At 41.6% G+C, this 21,084-nt stretch overlaps 1 protein-coding gene across 13 annotated transcripts in view; it reads right to left on the bottom strand.

Annotated features, from left to right (window-relative positions):
- Positions 1-20,791, bottom strand: part of CHL1 (cell adhesion molecule L1 like) — a 217,834-nt gene extending 197,043 nt beyond the window's left edge. For 2 of the 13 annotated variants that reach the window (XM_013053834.2, XM_004738382.3), the window contains exon 1: positions 20,549-20,791. The gene's annotated coding sequence lies outside the window, so the exon portion shown is untranslated. Of the gene's footprint in view, positions 1-19,085; positions 19,363-19,461; positions 19,659-20,164; positions 20,252-20,514 lie in introns of those variants that run through there. The other 11 variants (XM_013053832.2, XM_004738387.3, XM_013053892.2 and 8 more) reach the window with 8 other exon arrangements.
- Between the last annotated feature and the right edge of the window lie 293 nt (positions 20,792-21,084).

Below are 21,084 nucleotides of genomic sequence, written 5' to 3'. Positions count from 1 at the left end.
CAAACACCCTCAAAAAGCGAAAACTTCAAACTCAAGTAATGATATTTTCCCCATAATACCTCAATGCAAAATTGTACCACCAGTCATGAGTTTTTATATATTTTAAAGGTTTTTATTTTTTATCTCTACACCAAACATGGGTCTCGAACTCACAACCCCAAGATCAAAATTCACACGCTCCACTGATATGGCAGTATTTTTTTAAACATCATTTTTTTGTTTATATTTTCTTCCATATCTGGGCAGGTAGGTCTCAGATCCGTCCCACAATCTTGGGTTTAAAATACCTTTAAAGACATTTATTACCACTTAGAACTTTCATCATACCAATTTCCAAAGCTTTAGGCTGGCAGTTGACAAATTTGATGAAACTGAACCAATAAATAAAAAATGAGTAGAAATGCTGAAAGTAAAAAAAAAAAATTCTGAATTCACAGAATGGTCACCTCAAGTAAATTTCACTACTGCATCCTTCAATAGATGGCAATGGCAGCTTTGGCAAAAGTCAAACTGTAAAGCTTTTGAGAGATGTACTCCAATGTGCAGAACAGTTTTATAGTCACCTAGTATGAGGCCGAGAAATAATGCTACTTTTTGCACTTCACATATGGTAGTACAGGCAAATCCATGACAATTCTAAGAGGTTTTCATTGTGCTGATAAATGCTTGATGAGAAAGCAGGTCCTGAGAGTGAATTCAGCAGAAGTGAGGTTATGTAGATTAACCAAAGAGCAGTTATGTATATGTGTATGCCCGTTCATGTTATGTGTTCAAATGCTCCATTTTATAGTCTCTAAATCATGCCTCATCACTGTTACTTATTAGGTGCACGTGATTCATATTTGCAAAGAGTAACTTCAGAAGATAAAGCTAGAATATTTCACATCACTGCAACTATCGCTTTATCAACTCTACTAACGCACAAATGTTTCTTCTTTTTGAACTTCAGAAAGTTATATTTTCTGTATTTCTAGGTATTAATGAAATTGCCACAGCAATCAAAAGGAGGGCTGAATTATTCAAGGTGCTATCAAAAGCAAGAATATCCATCACTAAGCAATACTGTGGATATTTACCTACTTTTTAAAATTTTTTTTTAAGTGAAATTACTGGAGATGTCTGGGTGGCTCAGCCAGTTAAGTGTCTGCCTTCGGCTCACGTTATGATCTCAGGGTTCTGGGATTGAGTCCCATGTCAGGCTCCCTGCTTAGCAGGGAGTCTGCTTCTCCCTCTACCTGCTGCTCCGCCTGCTTACACTCTCCCCCTCTCTCCAATAAATAAATAAAATCTTTTTTAAAAAAAAGAAAAAAAGTGAAACTACTGATATAATTAAAATGCAACTTACAGAAGATTCAGTAAGTCAATTATGTAAGCTTTAGTATGGCCAATAAGAAAGTGATATTTTAAAAATTTTTTTTAAAAAGGGGAGGGGATGCCTAGATGGCTCAATTGGAAGAGCATATGACTCCTGATCTTGGGGTAGGAGTTCAAGCCCAGGTTAGGTGTAGAGATTATCTAAATAAATAAAACTTTAATTTTTTAAATAAATAAAAAAGATAAAATTAAAAAGAAGTGACATTGATAACATAGCACGTGATCTCAATGCCTCTAAGGGAAAAAAAGCACAAAGCATTTTCACTTGAAAAATATATGAATATTATACAAATATAAACAAGAATTAAGAAAATCCTGGTATTTCACGGTCTGCTCTTAGTATTTGATGACCTTATCATTACTTTCCTTTTTTTTTTTTTTTCCTCTTCTCATTTCAGGAGCCTATTAAATATAGAGAACTAAATATACAATAGCCTGATCTGCATTATCTGAGCTTCTAGGACTGAGAACCAGGTCCTAGAAGGGACTACAGAACATAGAGTCAGCAGTATTCTGAGACATACAGGAGAAAAAAAAAAACCTCCTGAAAAACATGGAAGGCACTGTGTTTTTCTGCTGGGAACATCTGATTTCCTGGTCATTTCAGAATTGGAAAGCACCTTCCAAGGTCATAGAACTCAAACATCCTACGATGGCTCCAGATGTCCACACACCCTGACTTCTCAGTCAAGTAGGCATTAGGTTGGTTCTACCTAGGTTTGGCTTTCTCTAAGCCTATCCCAAATTGCAGAGGACTCCAGTTCTATATAATACATGGAAAAGCCTTTTGGAAATTCAGACATGTAATCAAATCACATTTTATCACAAAAAGTTTTTCTCCAATGGCACTAGACTCTGGTGTGATAAATGCTGCTAAAAATTAATTACTCATTTAGTAGGGCTTGCACATTTATTTTGCTTCAGAGAAATGGTAATTGCAAAGGAATTTCTTCTTTGCCTTTTAAATTCTATGTCTTTCCTGACCCTTTCACCGTATTTTTTTAAGACGTTATTTATTTGAGAGCGAGAGCGCACACAGCAGTGGGGAGGGGAAGAGGGAGAGGGAGAAGCAGATTCCCCATTGAGCAGGGAGCCCAGGGCAGGCAGATGCTTAACTAACTGAGCGATCCAGGTACCCCCGACACTTTTAATAGTGCACAAACTGGAAATAATCTTTCCTATTCTGAGCATATATTATCCATACATTCCTATGGCATTTTTGGTCCTCTATTTTAGTATTCTTATTTGAGTACATGTCCTTAATTAGACTGGAGGTTTACAACATTTCAGGAGTGCCAGACCCCCAAAACGCATATATGTTTATACTGATACTATTTTGTAAGCATATATTCGGTGGTAACTATAAGCATCTTCAGGCCAGCTACTGTGTCTAATTCATCTTGCTGTTTATCTACCCAGCATAGTGATTTTCACACAGCAAAAACTTCACAAATTTTCACTTAATGAAATGCAGGAATATAGTAGGGTAAAGGCAGAGAAATGTGATGAATTTCTCTAAGGGATGTCTTCACCCCCGAGGTGGGCTGCATATTCTAGAGCAATAAGCGAACATCCTCTTTGAATTGTCTTGGGATCCTTCTGAATGTAAAAAAAAAAAAAAAAGTACAAGTCTCAGGTAGGTCCTAAAAGCATCACTTTAAGTTTACTAATCTTGCTATTTTATAACAGGAAAGAGGTTACAGGACTTCAAACCAGAGCCTTTGGCAGGTAGGTGGGTAATTTATATCCAGTTAGCTTTAATGACCCTGGACTGTTTTCATTGTATTAACATTTTTAATTACCTTTCATTGTTTCGCACTGACACTGGTCTTTCACTTACAGTAATGAAATAAAATCCCCGTTTTAAGGCAAACTTTTTTTCTTTTAATTTGCTATTAAAAATGTTAAGTACATGCTGACAGAAATAATGAAGGAGGTGTATTTGGGGGGGTCTTAGAGAGTAGGATATGATGGAGTGACCAGAAGAAAGAACAGCAGGACGTGCGTCTGAGAAGACAGGAGCTATAAGAAGGCTGGAACAGCAAGCTGTTGGGTAAAAGGAGAGGGTCTCTAAGGATACAGGAAAGTAGAAGGGAATAATGAAGGCTGAGTCCAGCTGAATGTGGAAACCAAGTGTGACAGTTACTTGGCCTGCAAAGCAGTGGGGAGCCAGGGGAAATTTTCAGGAAGTAAGTGCCATCATGGTCACAGTGACAAGCGAGAAAGGGGATTTTAACAGGGACATTTAGACCTTCATGGAGAAGTACAGTGACAAAAAGCAGAAATCCAATGAGAGGAAGGTTGCAGTGGTCTACTGATTAAAAGACTGAATGAGGAATTATCCATAATGGCTCATGAGAAATAAATCTCAATGTGTCCAAGAGAAAGTTGAAGCAGGATTTGTGATCATTTAAAAATAAAGAAAGGATGCAGAGGACAGAAGATGGACAACTGCTAAAGCAACAGTGGCCAGAAGGAGCTCTCTGCTCTAGTAAAGATGTATTTTGTTACAACAAAAGAAACCACAGGAAAAAATCCAAGGATTGCTTCCGTTTCAACAGTCCCAACAGTTCTTAATACAGCTTTAGAGGTTGTATCATCTAAAAATGAAAACTGTCCAGAAAATGTAAGACTTAACAAGGGAATATTTTATCAACAGCTTAATGGTTTGTCATGAAAATGACTTATGATAAAATCAGACAACCGGATTTCCAGTTCCACTCTACAGCAATGGAGCCTCAACCTCTCTGAATAGAATTAATACCTACCTTACTTAAACACCTAGTCTTTATTTTTATTTATGTATTTATTTATTTAACACCTAGTTTTTATAAACATCACAGTAAATGATATATGCGTGTATGTCTCTCAAAAGCAATTTTCAGTATTACCATTATAGAATTCACCAGAGCAGAGTATGTTAGGGTTACATATATTGCATTTTACCTGCTGAATTAGTTTCTGAGATATGAAAAATGTAGTGCAATCCTTTTGGCAAGACTGCAGGAGAAAAACATCTGTGTTTATCAGAAGGATGGGATCATGTAACAGAGGTACGAGAATGATGGTGCGTGGGGATCCCAGGCACGAAGAGAAAGATGGCATGCCACAGAAGGAAGAAGACGCAAAGGCGTGAGGAAGTAGAGGCGGTGAGAGCACGAACGGAACACACAGCATACATGGCAGTGGTTGTTCTTCATCCATGATCAGGGAGCACCTGAAGAGAAAAGAAACAGCCCAAGACAGCTGCCTTGCTGTATATTCTTGACCTGCTTCTTGCTCTGCGCTCGCACAGTGCTGCAGGAAGATTCAAGAATGATGTTGGTACTCGCCACCCAGGAGTCCGCTTCGCATTCCAAGCCTGCTTCTGAACGTTACAGTAAAGAAAGATGGAAGCCAAATGCACAATTATTATTTCGGTGCAAGAATCTGCTTCCTTTTTCATTTGTGGTTGTAACAGAACTATAAAGGACACAGGAGAGGCTCTTTTCTGTCCCTCCTCAAGCCCGGTGCCTGTGGGATCTGACTAGTTACCTCCCGGTTTCCAGGCATTTGAGTTTCACCAAGCATCCTTCGGACTCTGTCATAAGGCCTAGTTCTCCTAAGGCCAAGCCACTTCCACGTTAAATAGAAGAGTAAGGATAAATGCAAACGGATTTGCAGAGCATCAGCAAAGCCCATTCTGCTAAGGCATCTCGGCTTGAGGTGTCCTCAGCTGCCCATCCTCTCACTTCTAGCCTCCCTCTCCAGACACAGGTGCCGCCAGCTTTCCAAAGTTCACTCTCCTGTCACACTCACTTCTCTAAGTCGTATGTGCTCCTGGGCATAAGAAATCTAGGAAGGATGAAGGTAAAGAAGTGTCCCTTTGGAGCACAGCATTCTACTTGTTCCGGGTTTTCTCCTACTTGGTAATCAGTCACGTGGTGAGGACACGGTGTCACGGCGGGCATAACAATCCTCTTTATGAGCATGTCTTTCAAGTTCTTCCTACCCTGTCTAGTTGAATCCTCTAGCACAGCAGGGTAGCCGGAGGAGTGCTCGCTTTATATCTGGACTGGTGTGTTATGGTCTGGGATGCTGAACCTGCTCCAGGCCCAGTCTTTGCAAGAACTGACCATCTTCTAACTGGACTCCTGGACCCATGAGCCGTCATGTAGTAAGTCCAATGACCCACTTGAGTGACTAGGCCAGCTGAGTTCAGCCCTCCTTGTATGTGCACAGCACAAGACATGCAAGTGAGGCTACCTGGAGGCCACTAGCCCAGCCGGCCACCATCTGAACCTACTATGTCACCCCGGTTGCCACCAGGTGAGGCTGAAGAAATCACCCATTTTAGTCCTGCCCGAGTTCCTGACACACAAAAGCATGAGATTTCATAAAATGGCTGTTACTTCAGTTATGGGTTAGTAATGTGGCAATAGGTAACCCAACAGTGCCCCTTCACATTTTACATAAATTGCTACATAATCACAATTCAAACTCATTTTTCATCATTTCCCCTCTTAGCTACACAGAAGTCTCCAGGTACTTTTCTTCCAAGTGATAAGCAACTTGTGCATTTCCCCCAAGAATCTGATATGCAAAGCACATTTCTACTGAGGTCTTAAACAGTTTAAAGCCATATGGTGAATTCCCCATGCACGATTCAACAGAATAAATGATGAAAATAGCATGAGTTCAATTTCAAAAGTCAATGGAATGGTGATAGTATTTACAAAGCATGGCCTCCCTAAGTGCTGGTAATAAAAAAAAAAAAAAAATACACTGGGATACACTTGCAGTGCAAAATCTCATCTGCAAACAATAGTACCTTGGATAATTATTAGTGTGTTGCTATTAGAAGGACATCTTGTAAAAGGTTTGGGGAATTTTAATATTACTGTTTTGTATTTGCATCTAACATTCTTAGACAGGTAGATCACTAGGAAAGATGATTTCACTTGATTTTCAGATTAATGATCTATACTAGGTAATATACCAAAATCTATTTTAGTTTAATCTAATTCATAATTTCTTAATAACTCAGGGCCACCCATAAGGCCATCATGATTTCTTTTTTTTTTTTTTTTTTAAGATTTTATTTATTTATTTGACAGAAAGATCACAAGTAAGCAGAGAGGCAGGCAGAGAGAGGAGGAAACAGGCTCCCTGAGGAGCAGAGAGACCGATGTGGGGGCTCAATCCCAGGACCCTGGGATCATGACCTGAGCCGAAGGCAGAGGCTTTAACCCACTGAGCCACCCAGGCACCCGGCCATCATGATTTCCGAGTCGCCTCTTTCTAGCCTTTCCATTCTCCTCCCTTGCTGAAGATTCTTTTGTCTTGCTGTCTTGTCTCCTCCCTTGCTGTAATTTCTTTTGTCTGTGAACGAAACTGCAAAATTTCCATCACCTGTTCTAACTTGCAGTTTATACTCTGTCATCCACCAAAATAAAACAGAGTTATGCTTATTAGAAAGGTTCTAAATTAAGAGTGAGTAGTCACTGGGTGCCTGGGTGGCTCAGTCATTAAGCATCTGCCTTCAGCTCAGGTCATGGTCTCAGGGACCTGGGATTGAGACCCACATGGGGCTCCCTGCTCAGCAGGAAGCCTACTTCTCCCTCTGCCCCTCCCCCTGCTTCTATTCCCTCCTTCTGTGTCTCTCTCTGTCAAATAAATAAATAAATTCTTAAAAAAAAAAAAAAAGAGTGAGTAGTAACTGAGTGAGGAAGGTCTTTCCACACCAAAAAGCTTGCAGTGAATTCAGTGAATTTACATTGCTATGAGGCCTCTTTTGTTCAACCTTTAGATATTGGTTTGGGACTTAGAAACTGGAGGTAGTAGTGAATAGTGATTATGGTGAAATATGAAATGTGGTTATGGTCATTGATTTATTTTATATCTTTTATTCTTATTTGCAGCAGTAATACAGCATAGGGAACAATAAGCATTGTTTTGGCAATAGGTGAGAAATACACTACCTGTATCATGCAGTATTTAAGAACATGGACACAGATCAAAATAAATTAGTACCGAAGGGATTTAATACAGCACATCAATTACAGACTAATAAACTATTCTGCATAGTTCAAGACCTCCACTTTAATTTTTTTTAATATTTGTGGACTAGAAGCAGCTGAAATAATTAATCACTTCAGTTTTCTACTTCATGTTTAGCATGAGTTCTAAACAGCGCACATCTGCCCCCTGCTCACCATGCACCCACATACACCACACAACCACCCACAAAAACTTGTGTCATTCGTGGAACCAGTCTGAACCCTCAAGACACTGGAATACAATCTTCAAAGGCAGTAAATGTGAAGTAAATCCAATTGAATAAAAATCTAAAACTGGGCATTCCAGTCCCTTCAGAGAGCACGGAAGCAAATGTAGCCCAAATTAGGACTCCCCTTAAGGACACCAGTCTAGTTTTCAGCAGAAACAAACTACTTCCACTACAAGCATCCAGTCTGTTACACCCATTATTTAAATGAACTTGGGAAATGATGACACACACCTTTCTGTCCCTCCTCATCAGCTCTGAATTTCGAGGGGCAAAGGAAGTGGAATGCATGCTTAATTGAGGCAGTAAATACAAGGCTGTAGCAGATTGTTTTACTGTTAAATACAGTAATGAGTTTTTAATGGCTGCTGTCCAAAATTACACTGGAGAAAAATGGTTTATTAGTAATAATAATAGCTGGCACTTTTATCTTCAAAGCACTTTACAAATATTAGCTCATTAATCCTCCAACTGCCACTGGGAGGCAGTGGTAAATGTTTCTTCCCTCGGTTTACAGCTGGGAAAACAGGAAAATAGAGGTAGTAACCAAGTTTTCCAAAAGCAGTTTCAGGTATAGAGGTCAATTTCCAATTCAAACAACTCATATAATTTTTTTTGTAGTTTTTTGAGTTTATTAACACAACCAAAATCTGCACATAAACTATCCATCTATTCATTTTCTTTGCTGTACAACCTGGCATTGGGATTGGTGACTCCAATGGCCAGCTGGGTGCTCTTTCCACAATGGCTCTGTGGTTCTTGGAAGAGACATTGTGAGTCATCTCTGCACGGTCAGAACTGTTGCACACCAGTGGTCCTTCAAGCTCCTTGGCCTTGTGGACAAGGAACTTCTGGAAACCGCTGGGCAGCATGTGCTTTGTTTTCTTGTTGCTTCTGTAACCAATGCTGGGCATCAAGATCTGGCCCTTGAATCCTCTGTGCACCCTACTGTCAATGCCTTTGGGCTTCTGCCAGTTGAGGTTATTTTGTTTTGTTTTGTTTTTAGATTTTTATTTTTTTGACAGAGAGAGAGCAAGAGAGGGAACACAAGCAGGGGGAATGGGAGAGGGAGAAGCAGGCTTCCCACTGAGCAGGGAGCCCTATGTGGGGCTCGATCCCAGGACTCTGGGATCATGACCAGAGCCAAAGACAGATGCTTAATGACAGAGCCACCCAGGCGCCCCTAATTTTGACATATAGGTCTGATGGATGCTGGATGAATTTCTTGGGCCTTTTTTCTTTATTTTTTTAAGATTTTATGTATTTAATTGAGAGGGAGAGTGAAAAAGAGAGAGAGAGAACAAGCAGAGGTGGGGTAGAGGGAGAGAAAAAGAAAAGCAGACTCCCCGCTGAGCAGGGAGCCCTACTTGGGGCTCAATCCCAGGACCCAGAGATCATGACCTGGGCCACCCAGGTGCCTCTTTTGGTAACTTTTTTAATGATCTTGGGCTTCACCAGAAGTCTGAGGGTGGCCATGATGCCGGGTAGGTGATGGCTGTTATCTCCACAGAGAGGACAATTTTTTTTTATCAATTTTTATACATAATTGGATGGCATTCACTGTGATGACTGCCAGCCCCGTTTTGAAGGATTAGTGGTTAAGGTCAAATCCAGTTTATTTGAACCTGATTCACAAAAGCACACATGAGTTGTATCCAAATTGCTCAATGGTGGTCCTTTAGTATTATTTCAAGCAAGTCAACTGTGTTAAAAAAAAATCCAGCCAAATCAATTACATGCAGAAGCTTCTATGCATGGAAAAAGTGGTCTGTTGAGACCCTTTGAAATGTAGTCCCACTGAGAATTAATTGCTAGAAGTTACAAAGCAAAATGGAATCAAGGTCAAACTTAAACATCTTTATTTGGGCTTTCTATTTTTATTCATTCACTCAGATCTCCTGTATGGAAAATAGTATATATCTCAGATTAGTGAACAATAATAAATAATCCAAAGAGTCTACCATTCATTCTGTTGTACTTGACAGATGTTAAAATTGTTATTATTTTTGTTTGTTTGCTTACTACTGTGGGCAATGTTTTCAATTTCTTGCCATTGTACAATGTCTTAAATATTTTAATCTAATAAATGAATTCTCCACTATGTCACCAGATGCAGTTTACAGAACAAGTTTAGAAAGTCTCTGGATTTATAACACAAAAACAAACATATTTCTTGAGAAGCAAAGTACTGCACTCTAGAGAAGCAGACATGGGTCAGACAAAAGTCCTGTAGCAAATCTAGTCCATCAAGTCCAAGGAAATGAGACTGGCTGTCTACCCAAAGCAGAAAGCAAACATTTTTGTCTTTATAGAAAAAAGAGCTGGAATTGCTCAGCGTCTGAAAATGCCACTTATATTTTGCACACTAAAAGATAATAATAGCATTTACTTCTAAATACCCCAAACCAAAACATCAAATACCTCTCAAAATCCCAAATATATTGACCTTGCCTAGAACAGCATTGATTTTTTTTTTCCTTCAAAGCCGTATCATAATTGACAGCTGTTAATAAAGATAGTGCCATTATGATGAGAGGTGTCATTTTCAAGAACAGTCAGGCTGGTATATGACATCTGCCATTGCTAACTATTTCTGTCTTAATCTGGAGTGGCAGATACTCACACCTTTGTGGAAATGCCAACCGTGTAATGCAATTGGTTATATATAACACCCAGACGTGAGGGAAATCCATGCATATTGATATGACAGAGCATCGGAAACATTTCTGCCAAGAAATAAGAAATGGTAATGAGGGCAAGCAAAAGCTTTGGGGAGGGTAAAAGTTGAATTTTACATATACTGGTGCCCAGGGACAACTTTAGGAAGAATCAGGCACCAAATGTTTTCATGACAAGATTTTGGAGTAAACACAAATGTCCTCCTCTCCCACTGTATCTCCCACATGAAGTCCCTCACAATTAATCTTTCATATTAAAGCTTTTAAGTAGTCTTTTTAAATGCTGCCATTCCTGAGGTAAGTATGCATCTTCATCTGATACCTTAAGAAGAATCCTTCGTTTCTCTTTTACCACATGTCTGACTGAGAGTGAGACACAGAACAGGTAAATCTGGGTAAACCACAGAGACAGGTGCTAGCTCTGATGAGGACTATACGAGAGATTCCTGCTCATCGAGGGGGCACTGATGGATACTGCACACCTGGAAAATGGAGTCCAAGAGAAAAGAGAAAGGACATGCAAAGGACTAAATGTTTGAGTCTCCCCCAAAATTCATACATTGAGACCCAAATCCCAATGTGATGATATTTGGAGCTACGACCTCTGGTAGGTCATTAGTTCATGAGGTGAAGCTCTCATGAGGGGGATTAGTTCCCTGATAAAGGAGACCCCAGAGAGCTTTCTTGTGCTCCTTCTGCCATTCTTTTTTTTTTTTTAAGATTTTATTTATTTATTGGACAGAGATCGCAAGTAGGCAGAGAGGCAGGCAGAGAGAGAGGAGGAAGCAGGCTTCCTGCTGAGCAGAGAGCCTGATGGCAGGCTCCATCCCAGGACCCTGGCTGGGATCATGATCTGAGCTGAAGACAGAGGCTTTAACCCACTGAGCCGCTCAGGCGCCCCTCCTTCTGCCATTCTTGTTGGGAAGATACAAAGAGAAGTCAGCCCAGAAGAAGGCCCTCACAAGAAAACTATGCTGGCCCCTTGATCTCAGATTATCAGGCTCCAGAACCACAGGAAATAAATTTCTTGTTGATAAGCCACTCTGCTGTGGTACTTTGTTACAGCATCCTGACCTGACACAGGGTGCAGAAGGTGCATGAGAGACTCAAAGGGAGCACAGGGTAGCAGTTAGGGGCTTGGGGTGGGACTCAAATGCTTTGAGTTTGAGTACAGGTGAGTCCTGGCTCTGACACTTCTAAGCCATAGAGACCCTGGACAAAAAGAAAGCCCTCTACGTCTATGTCATCCAGCCTAAAAGATTATAAGAATTGCATTTCACACAATTCACTGATGCAGAGAATGCAAAATATATCATAAACATTCAGTAAGTGGTAGCTACTTAAGCATCAGCCTGGTACAGTCTTAGTCCTGTCTCTAGTATCCTGTCTCTAGTGTCTAGTCCATATCTCATAGGATCTTCAATCAATCAATTAATCAATCAGTCAATCAATGTATCATAGAATTAAATAAGTTATGGAAAATCAGAGTTCCTTATCTTTGGGCAGGGCTGCATTCAGCCTTGGAAATATAACTGGTAATGTTTTCAGTATTTCCCCTAGATTCATTACATCCTTCAGTTTATACATTAACTCTGATTTTTAAAAATTTTTTAATTATTATTATTTTTTGTTTGTTTCATATAAGAAAATCTAGGGATGCCTGGTAGTGCAGTCGGTTAGGTGACTGACTCTTGGTTTTGGCTCAGGTCATGAGTCGACCCCACTCTGGGCTCTGTGCTCAGCACGGAGTCAGCTTGGGACTCTCTCTCCCTCTCTCTCTACCCTTCCCCCATCCACTCTCTCTCTCTCAAATAAATAAGTAAATCTCAAAAAAGTAAGTCAGTAAATACGAAAATCTAAAAGCAGTAGTGTGGGCTAAGAGCTGGATTGCAAATCAGGGTATCTGAGTCTTAATTCTGGTTTCACCCATGCCTACCCAGCTCTTAGACCCTGCTTGTCATTTCATCTATGAAATGGGCTAACAACTTGTTCCTCTTTGTCCATCTTGTCACTGTAAAAGCCAAGCAAGATGATATGGAAAAAAAAAAAATCTCTAAAATGCTGAAAACATCCAAACATTGTAAGACATGACAGTTTTTTAAAAGAAGTCTGCAAAAATAACCTTTTGAATGGACAGAATGTCATCAGAAAAGGTCTTCCCTTTGAAATTTTGCATGAGATGTTGTTTCCTTTGAACAAATCAGTACACAAAACATCCCATAATAAGCTGATATTCTGTCACTTTACATTCTTTAGCAAAGGTCTTCGATGCAACAACGAACTGAATTCACAATCAATTCTAACTGTATCAAATGATCAAAAATCACTACATTTTTCTTACCCACTTGCCTTCCATTACACTGTGAATTACATCCCTTAGCCCCAGGGAACACGAATGCCTCATTATCAGTGTGCTACCAATGCATGCCTGATTATTGCCTTATCCCCTCCACCCTGATACCACTATGCCAAAGGAGAGGGATATCCCTCTGGAGATTCGAACGTCCAGGTCACAGTGACTTTAAGCTGTCAGACTGTTATTTGAGGGTATCTCCACTTCACAGGCATTAACATCTGCAATCTTTAGCATCAGATTTACCACTTACAGCAAAAGCTTTAGTTAGGGAAGAACCTCTGCTAAAAATGCAAACCTGTTACCACAGAAGCTATAATATGCCTTTTGCACCAGTCTCTCTGCTGTCTCAGCTCTCTTCTTGGAAAGAGATTATACAGGAGAATGGATAGAACTGTCTAGAAGTTTGGAGACTGCCGCTGAAACCCACCTCTGAATGGGAGCATGCCCAGCTAGGGCAATGAAAGGACAGAGAATGATAAAGGTAAGTAGAAGATGGTTCAGAACACAAATTTAATGATTTTCCGTATAGCCCTACTTTTGGCAATTCAGACTTTCTCCTTCCCCATTACCTGCGTTCCGTAAATTTTACGGCTCAAGGTGTGTGCTGGATAGTCTTCATTAACCTGCCAGATTCAAATCCATTCTCCACCCTCTTCCATCCCACTCTGTGCAGAAGGAACCCTCTCCACAGACCACCTCTCCCAGGCTCCCCTGCCCTCAGACTCCTGGTCAGTTCAGCCACTCCAAGGAAGGAAGAGAAGATCTGCATCTGCCACTTAGCTGTGGCTGTTTCTCTACAGGTCCTGGCTGGCAGCCTCTCCCAGGGCTACTGCTCTCACCTCCTTAGCAACTACTCTTGTCCGTCTTGGATGACGGGCAATAACGGCTCTTCAGCAGCCCTTGTCAGTTTCCCTCAGGCCTGTCCAAAAAGATGTGGTTCCTTCTTGAAACTCCCTTCAATTGCCTCTTTGAGTATGCTTATACATAGGAAAAAAAACAAAAGTGAAAGCAAGAGGAGACCAACTCTTACCAGAGAAGACACAGAGCTCTAAGTCCTTTAAAACAGTCAAGGGTACACACTACCCACTTCCAGTCAATGGTTCTCTCCGGACACTCTGGTTCAATACTGTGAGAACATCAAGTTTTGAAAGATAAGGCAGGAGTATGGATTTTTATGTGAAAGCCTTGGGTTTTAAATATTGGCTGAAATACTTCTTAAACACTCCTTGGGCCAAATAAAACACACACAGAGGCTAGGTTCAGTCAAAGGACATTAGTTTGGATCCTAAATAGACTATGGTTCCTCTTCTTTGGGGCGGGGGGGGGGGGAGTTAGGCTTTTTGTTGCAATGCATAATTATAAGAAAGGTGGAAATTCACATCTATACAACTTTTTTCTTACACAACTACTTAGTCGTAAAAAAATAATTCTCTATCTCCCTTGAAATCTCAAGGCAAAAGCGAGAAACACTCAGACTCGAAAGTCACAGGAATCTTGGTGTCTGGGTCTGTTCTAAATGTATGAATCTAATCAAATGATTTAATTTCAATATGGCTCACTCCATTCATCTGCAAAATCAGGATAATGACTTCTTTCCTACCATCTTCACAGAGACATTTGGCTGAGAAATGAAATAATACACAGTAAATGAAAAGTGCATTTGAGCTCTTCAGAGAATAAAATGGTGTTTAAACCAAAGGGATTAGTAAGAAAAACCTCAGAGGTTTGCCAAAGCTTTCTTTTTTTATCTTTTCCAACCATGTTTCATGACACCAAGGTAACTCCAAGTCAAGGCCAACATGATCTTCAAGAGCATCTACCCCAATCTAAGTTGGTGGTCCTCACCTCCCCCAGTACATTACTCTCACCAGAAGCTTTCAAAAATTCCACAAGTCTTAGTTACGATCCCCAGGGATTCTGGTGGAATTCATTTGGGTTGGTAGTTTGTTTGTTTTTTTTTAAGATTTTAATTATTTATTTGACAGATAGAAAACACAAGTAGGCAGAGAGGCAGGCAGGGAGGGAGAGGGGGAAGCAGGCTCCCCGCTGAGCAGAGAGGGTGATTTGGGGCTCCATTCCAGGACCTGAGCCAAAGGCAGAGGCTTTAACACACTGAGCCACCCAGGTACCCCTGGGTTGGTAGTTTTAAAAGGATCTACAGGTGATTCTCCTTTCTGTGCAACCTGAGAACCAGTAAGTACTCTTGGGATCTTTCAAATACATGGGACAATCACTACTACTATATGTGTGCATGACTGACATAGGTATCAAGAATTTTCCATTTGACTATGCCATGATGATGGTACACACTTATTCACATGCATAGGGATACACACACACACACACACACACACACACCCCTATCTTTATCCATTCATACATTGAATATGGAATAGATGGATAATTATTATAATTAAAAGCCAGAATTCTTTTTAAAGTTTTTATCTATTTATTTGACAGAGATCACAAGTTGGCAGAGAGGCAGGCAGAGAGAGAGGGGGAAGGGGCTCACTGCCGAGCAGAGAGCCTGATGTGGGGCTCGGTCCCAGGACCCCAGGATCCTGACCCGAGCCAAAGGCAGAGGCCCAACCCACTGAGCCACCCAGGCACCCAAAAGCCAGAATTTTTTGAGTGCTTAGTAAGTTCTACTAAGCTGTCTATAAAACTTGCCCCATATAGCATTCACAATAATGCACACAAGCTGGGCATGGATATTAACCTCCACTCCATAGAAGAAATCAGTGTTCAATTAAAATGATGTAGTCAAGCTCATACACCAAGGAGTTAGCAGACTCTGATGTGGTACCCAGGCAGCCTGATTACTATAGCCAGTATACCAGTTTGCTTCCCACTGTGCCAGACAATATAAGGTTTATGAGATGCATAAAATAGAATGTGTGCCCTCAAGAATGTTAATATATGAGCAGGGAATTTTCATGCACACTAAAATTCCAGGTTAGATGGGAAAGTGGTACACTATAGTCCCTGGAGTTAGGCAGAGTTGGATTAGAAGATGGGCAGCTGATGGTTTTGCTTAGCTCCTACTTTGCAACTATGGGGAAAACAAGATGCACCTAAACATCAGAAAGGAGAATTATTAAGAACACCAGGAAAAGAAACCCTGCTTAAAGAGAGTACATTTATATGGTTGCCCTATTCAATACATTTATTATTACCATCATCTGCCAGCATCATCTGGATTGGATATCTACACCTTTTTAAAAATTTACCTACATTGTCAGTTCAACCAGCAAACCACAATTTCTGAAGAATTCATCTCAGTTCAAACTCTCTGATTCTTATAGAAAAATTATGTATAAAGATACATATAAATTTTGTATAAATGAAAAATTATATATAAATATGCACATAAACACAAACATATTCCTAATAATTTGATTTCCAAAGAGATAAACAAGTTGTAATCTGTTGGTAGGTACAAGCTAATATAAAAATGAAAAGAACATTTTTTCACAGAAAATTTCAAAAACTGAAAACAGAATATGCATTCTCTTTGTGTTTTTATTATCTAAACACAATAGGAAGGTAAGTAGGATCGTTTTTTATCCACAATACATAAAATCTCAATTAGTTATGGTCTATTTGTGCACTGACTAAAAACATTCGTTAACAAAACAGAATTTTCTAGTTTACTGGATAAATATACCAGAAGAAATTGCAGAATAATGTTAGGTTGCCAGGCAACCACAGCTCTACTCCCTCTTGTTTGTGATCAATCCAACTCATTCATCAAGCTTCCTATCCTAGTGCTAGAGAATTCCAACCAATTTGTTTCTTGGGAAAATTATAGTGACTTTCGGTAACACAATAACACTTTTATTCTCAGAAGATAAACTTAGATGGTCTTTCGATCAAAGCAATGTGTTAATTCATTATTCTCTACATGGTGCTAATGAGAAAGCTATAATTAACTAACTACACTATTGCAACACACATACAATAAACTGCAGTAATTAGTAATGTTTAAGGTGTTAACCAGCCTCCAACATTAGAAAATACAGAATCTTTCCTCCAATAAAGATGTTGAGAAAGGAGAAAGCACCATATCTAATTAAATTGGGAACTGTTTCCATTCTCCTTCGCACCCCAAGAGAGGGAGAGGCATGGTCGCCAAAATGTGAGATTTCACTTCAGTAGCAGAGAAAATGGCTCAATGCCAATTCTACTTGTAGGTAGACATAAAATGCTGGTGAATAATGTAATCTTTTCTTTGAAAGAATGCTTAGCACAATATTTTTCCAGGAATGAATAGAAAGAATATTATGCTTTCACTCATTAGCTGTGTTAACTTAGCATATTGTATGTAAATCACCATAATAATTGCATTCTCTTCAGACTGAATTAGTTAGTTACAATGAAGCTGTAATCAAAATGTTCATAATTGAAAATATAGTATTCTCGGTCTCGGTTTGAAAAAATAACAAGCAACACTGATTGAATCAGATAATACAGCACATCACTGAAAACAGCCTTAGTATAGAGACAACTTCCTCCTCTAGCTTATACCTTTGCATGTCAATTAGCTCCCCAAATTCAGGAGGCAGTTCCTCCAGATCTGTCACAGTTTTCTATGTCACCCTTTGTCTTTGGCCTAACTGAAGCTTTCCATGTGCGTTACTGCTTAGATTTTCCGGGGAAAATACAAAAGAGTGAAAAGCTAAATTTTTGTTTCTAAAATGTGTTAGACTCCATGGCACTGTTGGCTGTGATAAATCAAAGGGCAAAATAATTTCCAACAAATGAAACATTTAATGCCAATGCTCCTGGGAAACAATATGTAAATGATCACATGAATTTCAGGCAAGCTGTCACACTAATTCCTCAAGGTACCTTTTAAAGATGACATACTCACTGTGAAGAAGGGTGTGTTGTCATGCAAAAGTCAAACTTAAAGCAATACTCTACTATCTGAATTGATATTCATTCCTTCAAATCTGAAGCCATCCAGCCCCCTCTATTACTTAATTTTCCTTTATAAAATTAAAAACAGCAACAACAAAACCTAGCAGAATCATAAATCAGTCTTGATCATGACTCTTATTTAATTCTCCATTTAAAAAATGAACCACACGAATTATTTCAACAAAGCAATTTTGGGTCAAACAACCTATCTTCAAAATTTTCAAAAGTAAGCTATATCTTATCCAGCAAATATTTTCTGAAGTCAGGTCTATTTTGTGAAAGTCTTAAGGAACTTTGTGATGGGAACATATGTCCAGTTTTACTTGCTTCAGATCCACCAAGACACGACTACATTTTAATAAGCAAATGATATTTTTAAACTGTACTTAAAACCAATCCAGCAAATGGGATTATTTAAAGGTAATAAATACATTATGGGCAATATCAAATCCTGTCATTATTACAATTAGGTCCATGGATGTTTTGCTCATCACCAGGTAAGCTGGAGCACATAATAAAACCATGAGGTAGCAATAAACACCTGCAGTCTTTTCTCTAAAGGACCCATAAGCATAGATGCAATATAAGAGAACAATATAAAAAACATGTATTAATTATCACCGTCCTACTCTTCTGCAGTGATGTGGGTAAAAACATGCCCAGAAAGAGATGTTTAATGAACTGCCATAGCCAGTACTCACACCTGCCAAGAAATAACTATTTGTCTCCATTTATTCCCTCACAATATTCAGGAGCTCAGGAGGAATGATGATACACTATCCTCTGCCTTCACTAGAGGTAAATACACCACAGCACTTAAGGCCATAAAATGGAAACCTGGGTTATACACTAGACTCTACAACCAAGTTCAATTATGAAAGCCATAGGGTGGTTCCTCACAAGAGACTGAAATTAAAACAAACCTAACTGGAATATCAGCCTGTGAAAGAGGAAATAGAGTCTCACGCACAAAGCTGCAGAATAAACTCTTTTTTTCCCCACCTTATCACTAAGTTTTCCCAAATAGCTTTCTAAGCTTCTCTCTCCATCCATGTACTGACAAGCCAACATGACCAGCAGTTGGTCAGTTTATATCTTCCAATCTGCTGCAATCCAATGCTATGTAGGAGTTGTACGGGGCAGTAATATTTAATATCCACTGATATTCTTCAAAATTCGAAAACATAGTATTTTGCCTTATATAAAGATGCGAAGAAATCAGAATGCACCGTATCTAATTAAATTGAGGATTAGTTAATAATAACAGTAACGCCATCAGCAACCATAAGTAAATTAGGGTGTTTATTCAGCATAAACACGAAACTAAACTGCCTTCTTGGATTATCTCATTCCAGTCCCGAAAAAACCTAATAAGCAAGCTATGATATTACCGCTATTATTAAAAAGGGGAAACCGAGGCACGGAGTAGTTAAACGGCCTGCCCAAAATCACACATCACGGAGACGCCGGAGCTGCAAATAAAACCCACCTGGGAGCCTCGAGAGACTCTGCCTCGAGCGAGCCCAGGTGGCTCACCAGTTGCCCACCTCCGCGCGCACGCGCACATGCCCCCCACAGCCACCACCGGCGTTCCAGAGAGCGCGCCGTCGCGCACGCGCGTGCCCAGGGGGCCACTTGCCGGGTCCGGGGGCTCCTCCGAGGCTTGCAAGGGCGGGGCCGAACCCCAGCACCCCTAGCATAGGGCTGAGCCGCGGGGCTCCCTCCCCGTCGCGCCGCCCTGCTGTGCCACTAGACACCTGCCCTCCGCCGCTCGCCGTTCACCCCCTCCCCTGCCCGCCTTCCTAGCTGACAGACGGACCACCCACCCCGCGCTCGCCCCAAGGCGCGGTTCCAGGCGTGGGTACCTGGGCCCGCGCGACAGCGGCTTCTTCGGCCCTTCGGTTTTCGCAGGAATTCCTCAGCCCTGCCCTGACTGAGAAAGTGCTGCTCACCCGGCGTGCAAGAGGAGTGGGAATCAAGGGGCCGGCGTTCCCCAGCCTCCCAGCCTCCAGGCTCCAATCCCTGCTCTCCAAATTAATCACTTTCTCCCTCCCCACGCACACTCTCACTCAAAAAAAAAAAAAAAGGAGAGAGAGGCACAAAGAAGAAGGGACCATCCGTGACTGGCATCTCTAGCTCCCCCAGCTCAGCTACCAAGGAGCCATGGCAACCACGCCCCCGGCCTGGCCTCTAGCCCCCACGGTGCAACTCCTAAATCTCCCCGTTTTCTTGCCGTCCCCCCGCCCCCCACAACCTGCTGTCTACAGATTTCCGTTTTCAAGGCGGCAGCGTATACCGAACCCCAACCAGTTCCTGGAATCCTCCCCTGAGAATGGGAGCAAGATAGGGGCGGGGTGGGGTGCGGGAAAGAATATAGCCCTACGACCCAAAAGATGGTCAGGGGCAGGGAAGAGAGCCACCAGGACCCCAAACCCAGGTAGACCTCAGACCCCCTACTGGAGAGAGGGCTGCCATCTCCAGGAGGGTTTGGAATGCTCGCCAGAGGGTCAGGGGGCGCGGCGCCGGGGGAGGGGGTGGTTGCTGGAGAAAAGACATAGGTTAACCTACCCGTAACCACGCGGAGAAAGTGGGAGCTGGAGGATTCGTGTAGCGGGTTCAGCCTACCCAGCCGAAACCGAGCTGCTTGAATCCAGACTCAGCCACCAGGGGGCGGGGCTGGGAAAGGGGGCGTCTCTTCCCGGGTTAGGGCTGAGGGACCCGGGACCACCCCACTTTAGGCAAGGATGGAGCCCTGAATGCGCACCATTTCCTATCCACAGTGAGCTGACCCTCCCAGCAGCATACCCTTAATCCTTAATCCGCTCGTCCATCACGCCCAAAGAGTTGGCTACCCCTAGAACTGGGGGAAGCCGTAGGGCTAGCAAAACAGATGCGAATTAACCCCCACCCAGACACACCTGAGCCGTCTTTGGCTTTGGATCTGTTCCGTACCTTCCTCCAGGGAAACTTCTCCCTCTAGCTGACTTGCTGCGGGAGAGGGACGTGCGATGTCCAGAAACTCCGGGCGGAACCAAGGGAGTTTACTGCCGGCCGCTTGCCGCTGATCCCCACGCGGATCTGCCGGCTGAGATCCCGCCCTACCCCTCCCGCCGCTGGCGGTGGCCGCGAGAACGCCCGACCTGTTCTGGCTTGCGCGGGGATCCACGCCCTCCGGGCAGAGGCTGGCTAGCGCCTCCCCGCTCGTGCTGGGTTCTGCTCTGCCACCCCTCACCCACGCCGCTTATTTTCCCTCCCTTTGCACACTCCTTTAGGACCGGGAGAGCTACAGGCTTTTAAGACTCTTATCTCATGGAGAAAGGAAAGGACGAAGCCAAAACTTCCCTCGTCATATTCAACATCTATGGTCAAAAGAGGTAGGATCGCTGTCCCTTTCAGCTGCAGAAACAAACAAACAAAAACAAAAAACAAAAAACTAAAAAAAACCCAAAACCCTCCTCCTCCCGATGATTACACTCAGTACATATTCC

The sequence above is a fragment of the Mustela putorius genome, unplaced genomic scaffold (assembly GCF_011764305.1).
Source record: "Mustela putorius furo isolate JIRA1106 unplaced genomic scaffold, ASM1176430v1.1 tig00003850_pilon_pilon_pilon, whole genome shotgun sequence".
NCBI classification, from domain to species: Eukaryota; Metazoa; Chordata; class Mammalia; order Carnivora; family Mustelidae; genus Mustela; species Mustela putorius.
The sequence above is the reverse complement of the archived record's forward strand: the minus strand, read 5'-3'. Positions and strand labels throughout refer to the sequence as shown.